Source organism: Neomonachus schauinslandi, chromosome 1 (assembly GCF_002201575.2).
Source record: "Neomonachus schauinslandi chromosome 1, ASM220157v2, whole genome shotgun sequence".
NCBI classification, from domain to species: Eukaryota; Metazoa; Chordata; class Mammalia; order Carnivora; family Phocidae; genus Neomonachus; species Neomonachus schauinslandi.
The window spans coordinates 207,791,977-207,806,255 of record NC_058403.1 but is presented as its reverse complement, the minus strand read 5'-3'; positions in this window follow the sequence as shown (position 1 = coordinate 207,806,255).

Below are 14,279 nucleotides of genomic sequence, written 5' to 3'. Positions count from 1 at the left end.
GGAGCCCGATGCGGGACTCGATCCCAGGACCCCGGGATCATGACCTGAGCCGAAGGCAGACGCTTAACAACTGAGCCACCCAGGCGCCGAGTTTGGTGGTTTCTTATAAAACTAAATGTACTCTTAACAAATGATCCAGTATCCGGGGTCCTTGGTATTTACCCAAAGAAGTTGAAAACTTATGTTCATTCAAAAACCAACACATGCATGGTGTTTCAGAGTTGTTTGTTTGCACATGAATGTTTATAGCAGTTTTATTCCTAATTGCCAAAACTTCAGTAGGTGAATGAATGCCTTCAGTAGGTAAACGAATAAATAAACTGGCGCATCCAGACAATGGAATACCCAGCACTTAAAAGGAATGAACTATCAGGCCTTAAAAAGACCTAGAAGCACCTTAAATGCATATTACTAAATGAAAGAAGTCAATCTGGAAGTGTTACATACTGTATGATTCCAATTCTTATGACATCATGGAAAAGGCAAAACAATGGAGGTCAGTGGTGGTTGGGTTGGGGGAGGGGCAGCTTGGGGTATGAATAGGCAAAGCACAAGGGATTTTGAAGGCAGTGAAATACCTTGTATGATACTATAATGGTGAATATATCATTCTATATTTGTCCATACCTTAGAATGCACAACACAAAAAGTGAACCCTAAGGAACTATGGGTGATGATATGTCAATGTTGGTTCATCAGCTGTAGCAAATTTACCACTCTGGTGTGAAATGTTCGTAATGGTGGAGGTTATGCATTGTGGGGGCAGGAGTATATGGAAAATCTCTGTACCTTGCTCAATTTCATTGTGAACCTAAAACTGTTGTTTAAAAAAAAAAAAAAAGTCTTAAAGTGAATAGAGACCTTTGAATCCAAAAACTTTGGGCAGGGAGCAAGATGAAATAGGTCTGTAAGACTCCATTAAAAATATGGTCCTATGGGAAAGCAAGTATGATTCAGGTAGCAGAACTCCACAGAGAATCATGCCTATGATGCAGTACTGCTCCTTAAAGGAATAGACAAGATATTCCTGTCTTTCAGAATTGCTATGGGTCATTGGCTATAGTAGGCCTCCATTCCTCCCACTCCTTCCTTCCTTCCCTTTTTAATGATAAGCAGCCAGCATTTTATTTTTTTTAAGGTTATTTTTTTAGTAATCTCTACACCCAATGTGGGGTTTGAACGCACAACCCTGAGATCGAGAGTCGCATGCTCTTGTGACTGAGCCAGCCAGGCACCTCCCATGCCTTTCTTAATATGAATGTCTATTCTGATTATCCTTTTCTCTTCTCACAATTATATATATATGGTGTGTGTGTGGGGAGTAAATAACTTGTCTCTTTACTTCACAAATCTTCAAGAGTAACATACTCAAACCAAGCAGTCTTTTCCAGACTTTAGACGTCAAGATTCTGGACATAGAGCTTGAGTCTGATACTATGGGCACAAGATTTTGGCATGGTTTTAATAGGCGGTGACTATTTGTGTATGTGGAAGGTATATAAATAATTTGTGGCAGACTGATGATGATTTTAAAACTTGGCCCCAAAATTCTTTGACACCGTTCCCTCCCCTTGAATCTGGGCATACTTTTGACTTTCCCCTAGAGGAGTACAATATAAATGATGCCATGTGATTTCCCAATCTAGGCCATAAGAGACCATGCAATTCCCTCCTGGTTATCTTGGCATCTTCCTCTGTTGGGATACTGCCAGTTGGTATGCTTCCCTTGGAAACCAGCAGTTATGCTGTGACATGGAGGGGCTACATGGGGATGCTCCTCTCAACAGTGGAGCAAGATGAAATAGGTCTATAAAACTCCATTTTAGGTCTATAAAACTCCATCAATAGCTAGAGGAATAGCCCTCTAGCTGTTTCAAGGAAGGCAACCAGATGCATGTGTGAGTCTCCAGATGACTCCAGGCCCTTGTCTTTGGAGTCATCTTGAGCTGTGTGAGTTTTCCCAGATAAGGCCCTGGTCTTTGTAGAGCAGAGACAATCCATTCACTCCCTTTGTGTCTTGTCCAAATTCCTGACTCATGATCTGTGAAAATAATAAAATGGTGGTGGGTCCACACCAGCAGTTTTCAAACTTTTTGACCTCAGGACTCCTGTATACTCCTTAAAATTGAGCATCCAAAATGCTCTATTATGGGCATTGTATCTATGAGTATTTGACATAGTAGAAGTTAAGACAGATGTTTCAAATATTTATAATTCATTTCATAATGTACATACTTAGGAAAATTACTATTTTCCAAAATGAAAACAAAAAATGTGAGAAGTGAGAGTCTCTTCTTGACCAAACTTTAGTAAGTCTCCTGAACCCTTTCCTGGGTCCGTCTGCACTTCCTTATAAAATCCAGTTTTACCAAGAGCCCTGCTAAGTCAGTTTAGCAAGAGTTCCCTTATCCTCCACCATCCTTCAGGTGCTTTCTAATCACCCTGGCCTGTCTTCAGCAAAGATTGTTAGGTCAGTTCAGCCAGAATTCCTAACCCCTCTTGTTTCCTCTTAGTAATTTTCTTTTTTTTTTTTTAAAGATTTTATTTATTTATTTGACAGAGAGAGACACAGCGAGAGAGGGAACACAAGCAGGGGGAGTGGGAGAGGGAGAAGCAGGCTCCCCGCAGAGCAGGGAGCCTGATGTGGGACTCGATCCCAGGACCCCGGGATCATGACCTGAGCTGAAGGCAGTCACTTAACCGACTGAGCCACCCAGGCGCCCCCTCTTAGTAATTTTCCATCCACTGACCCCTATCCTGCTTCTTGGCTATAAGTTCCCACTTACCATGCTGTATTTGAGCTTGAGCCCATTCTCTCCCCCACTGTAAAGTCTTGTTGCCGTGGTCCCTGTACCTATCTCGATGGCTGAAAAAAGTCTGCCTTACCATCTTTAACAGGTGTCATTGTTTTTTTTCCTTATCAGATGAATGACAAGCTTTACAAAAAGATTTTTATAAATCATTTTTTCTAGCTTAGTTGGTGACAGCTGGAGTCTCATACATGCTTCTGCATTCAATTTTTTGCCATAAAATTGATGAAATGTGTATAGATGAAATGTATATAGAAAATTAAGCTTCAGTGAGATACATGGTTGGAAAAGTATTTTCATACAATTTTGGCTCTGATACTTTGCCAGAATTCAACTAATGGTAGTTTCTTAAAGATTTAGTTGCACTGTGGAGTATGAAGTTCTATCAGTGAACTTTTCCTGTTCTGTTACATTAAAATCCATTGCTTTTTCTTGCACTTTGGATATTTTACCTGTATGTGATTTTGTGCCATCATGTGTTAACTCATACAGGAAATAGTGTACTACATTATGCATATTTTTCAAATGTTGACTTATTTTATTATGAAGCATCATGCACTAATATAACTATTGATCATAGCAGAAAGGTTTGTAAATGTTGAGAAACTGCCAACATCATGGTTGCAGATACATACATTTTCCAGATTTTTCTGTTGCCTCAAGGACATTTTTAAGGAAAACTGGGTTTCTTTTTTTTTTTAATGTTTTATTTATTTATTCATGAGAGTCAGAGAGAGAGAGAGGCAGAGGGAGAAGCAGGCTCCCCACCCAGCAGGAAGCCCGATGTGGGACTCGATCCCAGGACCCCGGGATCATGACCTGAGCCGAAGGCAGACGCTTAACCATCTGAGCCACCCAGGCGCCCAGGAAAACTGGATTTCTTATTTATCATGAGTATGTGGCAACGAAGAATACAATGACTGTGGCACCTGATGCCACTGCCTTGATTTCTGCCAAGGTGCCAACAATTTTACCCACCATTGCTTTTATATCATATATAAATGTCAACGTGATGAAATGGTAAATAATAGAACTATTATAACAATAGTTTTGACCTCACAGACTGCCTGAAAGTGTCTTGGGGTCCTTCAGTTTGGCAACCACATTTTGTCTTTTTTTTTTTAAAGATTTATTTATTTATTTGAGAGAGCGAGAATGAGAGAGAGTACATGAGAGGGGGGAGGGTCAGAGGGAGAAGCAGGCTCCTCGCTGAGCAGGGAGCCCGATGCAGGACTCGATCCCGGGACTCCAGTATCATGACCTGAGCCGAAGGCAGTTGCTTAACCAACTGAGCCACCCAGGCGCCCGGCAACCACATTTTGAGAACTGCTGTTATGTATCACTGTGTTTGGGGTAGTCTGTTACACAGCAATAATAACCATAACAGACTTACCCTCTTTTTCTTTTTTATGATTAGTCTCTTCAGTGGTCTAGACAGTTAACCGAGAAAATTCCAGGGTGCTTCAGAATTTGGCTTGCTTTTTGCCCAAGTACAGCCTAGGCGTTAAGGGCTCAGACTGGAGCCTGACTGCTGGAGTGTGGGTCCTGCCATTGTTGCTTTTGAGCCATGTGTTTGGGGTGCTTCCCTAAGCCTCTCCTAAGCCTCATTTCCTTTTGCTAAATGAGATCATTAATAAGGCAAATGATTGTTACCAAATGTCAGTGGAAACTTTGTAACAGTCATGACTCAAGGGTTGGTGAGACCTCCCAACTATTTTGCACTTACTGCATACCATGAAATGCCCTGAAAGCTTTCCATGGATTGAGTCACTTCATCTTCATTACAACTCTGAGGGAGCCACTGTTCTTATTCTGCTTATGTGATTTATATGACATGAAATATCCACCACCATTTCTGGTGGATTCTAGCTCAGTGTTTCACTTTAAACCATCCAGTTTTTAAAGCTAACAGAGTAACCCTAGCCACTGACTCCAGGCTTTCTGGCCTCATCCAGAATTAACAGCAGCCAAATTCTGTTCCTCTGGGTTCCATATTACAAGTGGCCAGATTTTCGGAATTACTGTGTTCCCCTCAGCAGAGAACTCACAGTTCAATTGGAACACAGATAACTCCACACACAAACCCATTGTTGATGTTGCAGCTGACCCAAAACTGCCAGCAGAACTGAATCTGCCCTCGCTTTCAAAATGTGGCCAAGTACTAATTGTAAAGAATGTGAAACACGCATTTTGGCAGAAGTGATAGATAGTCATAGGCTGGACCTTGATAGGAGTGAAGACTGACCTATGGTTTTGCAACTGTGATTGAATAATTTTTCTGAGTTTTTTGAATAATTTTAATGAATAATTTTTATCTCCTTATTTTTACTCCTCCTGTTTCTTTCCCCTCTCGTTGTGGAAATTACACAGGCAGTTTCATCCATCTGATTGCACATGCACATTGTGTACAGTCTTTTTAGACATCAAATTTTCCAGAATATAAGCATGACAGTAATTAAGCACAGGATTTTATTATTAAGCCACTTATTCTGCAGATCCCAAAATGAACCTGAATACCACCATGGCTGGCACCAGAGACCTATTAAATCACAGTAAAATCATATCAGAATAACACTGACTTTTTTGCTTCTCATTTTGCTTGTTAGTAATCATTCTTCAAATTCACAGCCACAAATAGAAGGGATGTTAATTTTTCTCCACTGTTTTGGCACCTGTGACTGTACAAATGATTTAATTTCAGGTTATCACAGTTATATGTGTTGGTTTTCAGAAATTTTAAGAAAATGAAAAATTTGTTGTCATCAAAAAAGAAATCTTCATTTGTCTATTGTAAAAAACTTAGCATTTGGCAAGGGCAGGTAGATAATTTTTTTTTTTAAGATTTTATTTATTTATTTGAGACAGAGAATGAGAGACAGAGAGCATGAGAGGGGGGAGGGTCAGAGGGAGAAGCAGACTCCCTGCTGAGCAGGGAGCCCGATGCGGGACTCGATCCCGGGACTCCAGGATCATGACCTGAGCCGAAGGCAGTCGCTTAACCAACTGAGCCACCCAGGCGCCCACATTTTAAAATTTTTTTAAGTTTATTTAATCTACACCCAACATGGGGCTGGAACTTAAAACCCTGAGATGCTCCACCAACTGAGCTAGTCAGGTGCTGGAAATTTTTCTGTTTTAAACACATGGTTCTAATCTATAAATTTAATGTTAGTATTTAGGTTCCTAGCACTTAAAGGGCCTTCTGTTTACTGGAAGGCATTTTATGGAGCCCTCTGCCTGAGAAGCACAGCCCACCACGAAGGGATTGAGATTTCTTTTAACCACAGATCTCCACACTACTGGGTAGTTTCATTAAATATTAATAATGGTTCTCTTAATTCTTCAATCCTTCTGTGTCTAGGCAGATGTTTTATTCATGGGGGTGTCAGGAAAAGTCACAAAGGGGGTTATGGAGCTTTTTTAAATCGTGAGTTTTGGAGTGTCTAAATATAGGAACAACAACCCCAAAGGACGTAATATCCACCTTTTTCTCTACCAGATTGGGATTTTCACTTTTATATCATGGACTCCGTTTATGCAGATTTAAGTCAATTCTCGGGGCCCTAATAAAATACCATTTTTGGGTGGGTAATTTAAACCGATGATTGATACCCAACGTTTTGTTTAATTTTCGCTTTTTGTTTTTAAATACCAGGATACAATTGTTTAAATTGAGTCCGACCTCGGTGGGGACTTATTTTGGTTAGGAAGATAGGGGCAGTGACCTCATAGGTGAATCCATAATGGCTTAGAAGTGAGGTTTAGGCCCCTTTTCCTGTCCCGCTCAGCCCCTTTTTCAGTCTTGAGAAACTTTTTCCCCTTGGGTAGATCTTACAGCGTCAAAGACGGCTCTGCGATCAAAAGCAAGTTGCTCAGCGCTTCGCGTTGCCCGTTACTTGTTTTTATGTCTGCACCTAAGGTGGGGCGTGAACTCACCACCCGAGGTCAAATGTGGCATACCCTATGGACTGAGCCAGCCAGGAGCACTCCCCTTCCTCTGAGGGAATAAAAAACTTACTTCCTGTACTTTTACCCAGCAGCGCCTCGGCCACGCGCAACCCGTGGCCGGAAGCGGAAGTGCGTCCGGCCGGGGCTCTCTTCCGGGGCCGCTGCGGAAGCTGAGACCCGCTTTTTTGTCCATTGGCGGTCTACTTCGCCTGGCTGTAGCCCAGGTGTGGTTATGTGGTTTAAAGATTGCTGTGCGGGACTGGGGAGGGGTCAAGGGCACGGTTTCCAGCACCAGCTCTTCCGGGGTCACGGCACTTTCTCCGGGCCTCATCGCGCGCCTTTCCGCACCGGGGGCTCCCGGGCGTCCCTGCTTGTCCTCCCGGAGCCTCGGGCCCCGAAAGGAAGCAGGTGGGGAGATGCGGTCAGGGTGCTACTGGGAGGTCTTCAGCCCATCCCCTGTACGCCTCTCTTTAAAATTCTCCCCCAAATTAGTTATTTTTCCACAAGAAAATGCCCTTTTCTGTATTTCGTTTTCTGTGTTAACGGCATTGCCTTGAAATACTCCTAAGTTCACAAAGATCTTTCCTCACCACCCACCCCCCCACCCCCGCTTGGAGTTCTGGGGATACATCCTAGTCCCTGTGGACTGACGATTGAGTTGTTCCCCTCTGTATGGGCTTTTGCGTGTTTCTTCCCATTCCTACACCAGGGTCGGTTTTTAGAGGTAAAGTTGTTGGGTCGTGTGTAGTATTTCTAGGTACTGCCAACCGCCCTGGTCCATGGGCCTTGTTCTTTTTTTTTTTTTTTTTTTTTAAGACTTTATTTATTTATTTGACAGAGAGATAGGGAGAGAGGGAACACAAGCAGGGGGACTGGGAGAGGGAGAAACAGGCTTCCCGCTGAGCTGGGAGCCCGATGTGGGGCTCGATCCCAGGACCCTGAGAACGTGACTGGAGCCGAAGGCAGTCGCTTAAGGACTGAGCCACCCAGATGCCCCAGCCTTGTTCTATTTTGAAGCTTCAGAGTGTTTATTTTCCATCTAGCAAGCTGCAGACCTCTTTGGTTTTCAAATAATTTGCCTGTAGATTCTTGGATGTTTACATAACGGTCATATCCTCTATGAATAATGACGGATTTATTCTTCCTCTATAATCTTCCAACCTGTTATGTCTCCCTATCCTTGTTCCCCCATCCCCACCCTGCATTTCTCCCCAACCCTCCCTAATATACGACACTGGCTAAGACTTCAAACTTGACTAGAGGAGTCACCACTGTCTTTTTCCATGTCTCAAAGGCCCTCAGCTTATCACTAGAAGTTACTGTTTGTTCTAAGTTCTGATACATTTTCCAGTTAAAGACATTTACTTGTGTTCTTTCTTTTCTTTATTTACTAAGATTGTTTTGTTTTTAAAGGTTTTATTTATTTGAGAGAAAGCATGAGCGAGAGGGAGGGGGAGAGAGAGAGAGAGAGAAGCAGACTCCCCACTGAGGGCAGGGGAGGAGCTCCATCCCAGGACCCTGAGATCATGACCTGAGCTGAAGTCAAGAATTGGATGCTCAACCAACTGAGCCACCCAGGTGCCTCTTGAATTGTGTTTTTTTAATAGAGTTGGTTAAGATTATTTTTAAGTTATGTGAAATGTTGACTATTACAAAACACTCTTTCACTGAGATGATCATGGTTTTCTCCTTTGATCTATGAATAAAACAAATTATATTAATTGATTTTCTAATAAGCATCTCTGGTGTTCCTGGGATAAACTCAACTTGGTTCTGATATATTAAGATTGTCATTTATTGATGTATTTGGTTTGAACTTTAGGTTATTTGTGTTTATTAATGAGATTTGCCTATCATTTTGTTTTTTTACTGTGGCCGTGTAATGCTTAATGTCAATATTATACCAGTCACAAAGAACGTTCTTCTTCCCTTTATACCCTTAATCAAGGTAATCCCTTTGATTAAGTCAAACTGTTTTGTAAATTTTTTATAAAAGAGGTGTGTCCATCTCCTTCTCCTTTCTCCCTTGTGGTAATTGTATAAGGTATTGTAATAGAATAACCAAAATGCAAACATGACATTTTGGGTCATGCACAATTCTGGAGTTTTGCATGATGCCTAAATTTCTAAATAAAACCTAAATATATAACTCTTGCTTTATAGATTCAGTAAGTTATTATCTCTACTAATGTTTAGTAATATACAAATATGTGATTTAACCAGAGTCTTCATAAGCGTGTCTGATCCCTGGAAAATTTTGAGTCAGATTGGAATTCTCTCCTCTTTGAATGGCAGAACTGACTTATACAACCCAAGCCTGGTGTTTTCTTTGTGGGGAAATTTAAATGCCTAGATCTTTATTTTTTTCTTTGTTTTATATTTTGTTTTGATTAAGGTATCTGTCCAGGCAGTAAGTTCTTGGGGCTGAGGAGGCCTGAATCTCTCTGAGCAGGTCAGCAACAGCCCAGATTATTTTGGTTTTTTTCCTGCATTTTTTTATTGTGATGAAAAATATATATAACAAGAGGCGCCTGGGTGGCTCAGTTTGGGTGTCTGACTCTTGATGTTGGCTCAGGTCTTGATTTCGGGGTTGTGAGTTCAGGCCCCACATTGGGCTCCATGCTGCATGTGGAGCCTACTTTAAAATATATAATATATATTAACGTATATATTTTATTATATACATTTTTTATTATACATATAAACACACATGCTGTATACACACACGTGTATATGTCATACATGTGTATATCACATGTGTTATGTACATATGTGTGTTATATACATATCTATGAAAACAAAATTTGCCATTATAAGCATTTTATTTTTTTATTTTATTTTATTTTTTTTTAAAGATTTTATTTATTTATTTGAGAGAGAGAGAATGAGAGAGAGCACATGAGAGAGGTTAGGGTCAGAGGGAGAAGCAGACTCTGCTGAGCAGGGAGCCCGATGTGGGACTCGATCCAGGGACTCCAGGATCATGACCTGAGCCGAAGGCAGTTGCTTAACCAACTGAGCCACCCAGGCGCCCCCATTATAAGCATTTTAAACATACAATTCAGTGGCATTAATCACATTCACAATGTTGTATAGCCATCACCGCCTAGTTCATTTTTTGTAATTTTAGCACTACTCAGTTTGTTTCTGTAGAGTCATTTTTTTATTTCTCAAGAAATTTATCTATTTCCTGTGAGTTTTAAGCTTGATTGGCATAAAGTTAATCATAATATCTTATATGTTTAATCTCTGTAGTGTCTATAATTGTGGGGGGGCGGTGTTTCTTAATTTTCTTTGAGCCTTCTCCCTTCTTTTCTTGAATAATCATGCATGACTTCTTCCTATTTCATTAATTTCAAAGGACCTCTTTTTTTTTTGCTTGATTAATCTCTACTTTTGGGGTTTTGTTTTTTTTAAAGATTTATTTATTTACTTTAGAGAGAGAGTGCACAAGTGGGAGGGGCAGAGGGAGAGGGTGAGAGAATCTCAAGCATACTCTGTGCTCAGTGTGGAGCCTGAGGCAGGGCTCAATCTCACGACCCTGAGATCATAATCTGAGCTGAAACCAAGAGTTGTTGGCTGCTTAGCCAACTGCGCCACCCAGACGCCCCTACTTTTTGTTTTCTAGTTCATTTTTTTCTCTTTCCTTCCTTTAACTTTTCTTCTTTTATTTGGGATTTTTTTTTTCCTCTAAATTCTTAAACTGGAAACATTAATTTTTAACTTCATTTCTCTCTAATGTGAGTATATGAAGCTTGCCTTTTTTCCCCTAAGGCCTACTGTAGCTGCAGCTTACACGTTTTGGTACTTAGAACTGATCGATAACCATAGTATGTATTTTCTGATTTCCAATTTAATTTATTATATGTTTTATTCATGAGTTATTCATAAAGATGATGTTCTCTAAACTCCAAATGTATGGCTTTTCATATTAGATCGAACCATATGAACATGCTAACTTTCCACCATTTTTTTACCTATAGAAATGGCAGTGTTGGAGCACCTGGGTGGCTCAGTCATTAAGTGTCTGGCTTCAGCTCAGGTCATGATCCCAGGGTCCTGGGATTGAGCCCCACATTGGGCTTCTTGTTCAGTGGGGAGCCTGCTTCTCCCTCTCCCTCTGCCTGCGGCTCGCCCAGCTTGTACTCACTTGTTCTCTCTCTCTCTATCAAATAAATAAATAAAATCTTAAAAAAAAAAAAAAAAGAAATGGCAGTGTCATATGGCTCAACATAATAGTTTTTTTTTTTAACTGAATTTCATTTTGGTCAAGGAACAAAACTATATAAATCCTTTGAAAGTTTTAAAACTAGTGCTCACGTCAGCAGCACATATACTAAAATTGAAAGCTTTAAGACTAGCTGTATATTATAGGAAGAGAGCTAGTTTTTGTAAACACTCCATGTGTGATTGAAAAAAAAAATGTGTATTCTCCATTTATTGAACGTAGTGTTTGTAAGTGTTTTAGGTGAAGCTTGTTCATTTTACTATTCAGATCTTTATATCCTCTTTTTTTTTTTTTACCACTAATCTCTGCATCACTGACAGTATGTTAAAGTGTTTGACACTGATGGTGATTTGTCTATTTCTCCTTTAATTTTGTTAGCTTTGATGAGACTGTGAGTGTGCACAACTTCAGAATCTTTATATCTTCCTAGTGAACTGAACCTTATATCCTAATGTAGTTGCCTTTCATAATGCCTTTTTTTTTTTTTTAGATTTTATTTATTTATTTGACAGAGAGACAGCAAGAGCAGGAACACAAGCAGGGGGAGTGGGAGAGGGAGAAGCAGGCTTCTTGCCAAGCAGGGAGCCCGATGCGGGACTCAATCCCAGGACCCTGGGATCATGACCTGAGCCGAAGGCAGACACTTAACGACTGAGCCACCCAGGCGCCCTGCCTTTTGTTTTAAAAGGTGTGAAATCAGAGGTACCTGGGTGGCTCAGTCGGTTAAGTGTCCGACTCTTGATTTCAGCTCAGGTCTTGATCTCACGGTTGTGAATTCAAGCCCCATGTTGGGCTCCACACTGGGCATGGAGCCTACATTTAAAAAAAAAAATTTGTGAAATGAAACAATTTTGGTTAATATTTGCTTGGTGTATCATTTTTATTTTTGAGATTCAGTCTTTCTGTGTTTTTTTTTAAAGATTTTATTTATTTATTAGAGCACAAGCAGGGGGAGAGGCAGAGGGAGAGGGAGAAGCAGGCTCCCCACCAAAGAGAGCCTGATGCAGAGCTCTATCCTAGGACCCTGGGATCATGAACTGAGCCAAAGGCAGATGCATAACAGACTGAAACACCTAGGTGCCCTTCTTTTGGTTTTAAATGCATCTCATGAAAGAGCATAGAGCTGGAATTCATCTTTTTTTTTAAATTTTTTTATTGTTATGTTAATCCCCATACTTTACATCATTAGTTTTAGATGTAGTGTTCCATGATTCATTGTTTGTGCATAACACCCAGTGCTCCATGCAGAACATGCCCTCCTCAATACCCATCACCAGGCTAACCCATCCTCCCACCCCCCTCCCCTCTAGAACCCTCAGTTTGTTTTTCAGAGTCATCGTCTCTCATGGTTCGTCTCCCCCTCCGATTTCCCCCCCCTTCCTTCTTCCCCCCCCGCCATCTTCTTTTTTTTTTTTTTCTTAACATATATTGCATTATTTGTTTCAGAGGTACAGAGCTGAGATTCAACAGTCTTGCACAATTCACAGCGCTCACCAGAGCACATACCCTCCCCAGTGTCTATCACCCAGTCACCCCATCCCTCCCACCCCACCCCCCACTCCAGCAACCCTCAGTTTGTTTCCTGAGATTAAGAATTCCTCATATCAGTGAGGTCATATGATACATGTCTTTCTCTGTTTGACTTATTTCGCTCGAGCTGGAATTCATCTTAACCTAACATGTCAGTCTTTGCTTTTAAACTGTAGAGTTTAATCCATTTACCTGTATATTCCTTGTGATTATTGATATCAGTATTTTCTACTGTCTTGCACTGTGCTTTTTATTTTACCTGCTGCTTTTGTTTGTTTCTTTTCCCTGCTTATTTTTCTTACTTTTGGGATAATTGAGGTGTTGGGTTTTTTTTTTCATTCCATTTTTTCTTCTAGACTGTGAGTTAAACCTGCTGAGTCCATTCCTTTAATGGTCACCCTAGCTATCTTATTAGGCACACTTAACGTCAGAAGCTAATCAACATCTCTATTCCCTCCTGCAAGAATATAAGGAACATAAAACTGCAGTCACCTCCCTCCCAATTTATGTGTTTTTATTATTCAGTATTAGGATTCTAGCTTGCTTTTCCATCTCACAAATTAGATACTATTATTACCATTTTATATGATCAAGGTTCACTTAGTTTTACCCATTTGATTTTTGTTCAGTCTACTTTTTTAACATTTCAAAATGTTGCACAAATTCCCATTTCCTGGAATACTGAGAATTTACTTTAGTGATGGTCTTTTGATGGGTAAACTCTCTCAGGTCTTTACTTAAAAATGTCTTTATCTTTTCCTTCTTTTAAATTTTTAAAAATATTTTATTTATTTATTTATTTGACAGAGAGAGCAAGAGAGGGAACACAAGCAGGGGGAGTGGGAGAGGGAGAAGCAGGCTTCCTGTTGAGCAGGGAGCCCAATGTGGGGCTCGATTCCAGGACACTGGGGTCATGACCTAAGCCGAAGGCAGATGCTGAACCAACTGAGCCACCCAGGCGCCCCCCCTTCTTTTAAAATTTTTTAAACTTTTCATAAGGAGATTTTCATGCACATGAGAATAGAACAGTATAGTGAATCCTTATGTCATCAACACTCAGCTTTGATAATTATCAATATTTTACCTATGTTGATCATCATAGCTTGACCGTCTAATACGCTATCCACATGTGGCTCTTTAAATTTAAGCTAACATTTCAAGGAGAACTGTTACAGATTAAGAGACTAATGAGGCAATCCCATCAATTAAAAACGTTTAACAGGAAGTTTTTAGCATTATCTCAATACCTTATCCCATCCCTCTAAATGAACAGTATTTCTTGATATTTTCAGTGGTCTTTGGCTAAACAAATTGGGCCACAAGTTGGGTTTATCACTCCTTGCAGGAGGGCAGAATGCACAGCATTGTGCACCGTGGGGCCTGTCAGAGGGTGTGGGCTCATGCCAGGTGCTTTTCGGGGAGGGTTCTGGGTCTGTGATTGGGTTTATCGTAAAACTTGCCTAGAAGGAAGGAAAACTACACAAGGGGGAAGCTGTAACTCATTTCTGAAGAAGCAGCAGTGGCACACGTTGCCCAGAAAGGGGGATGTTTGTTCGTCTTTGAGGCCTAGGTAATGTTTATGTGTTGTTTGTGTTCAGACATGATTACACAGTGGCCGTGGTTTTGTCTTAGTATGTCATGGTCATGGAGCGGCCCTGTCTGCTGTGGCCATTCTGTGAGGTTGCTTATGTTCCACGGGAGAAGGCACACACCTAGCTGACAGTACCAGGGCAGCTCCTGGACGTCGGGCTGCTTTTCTCTTT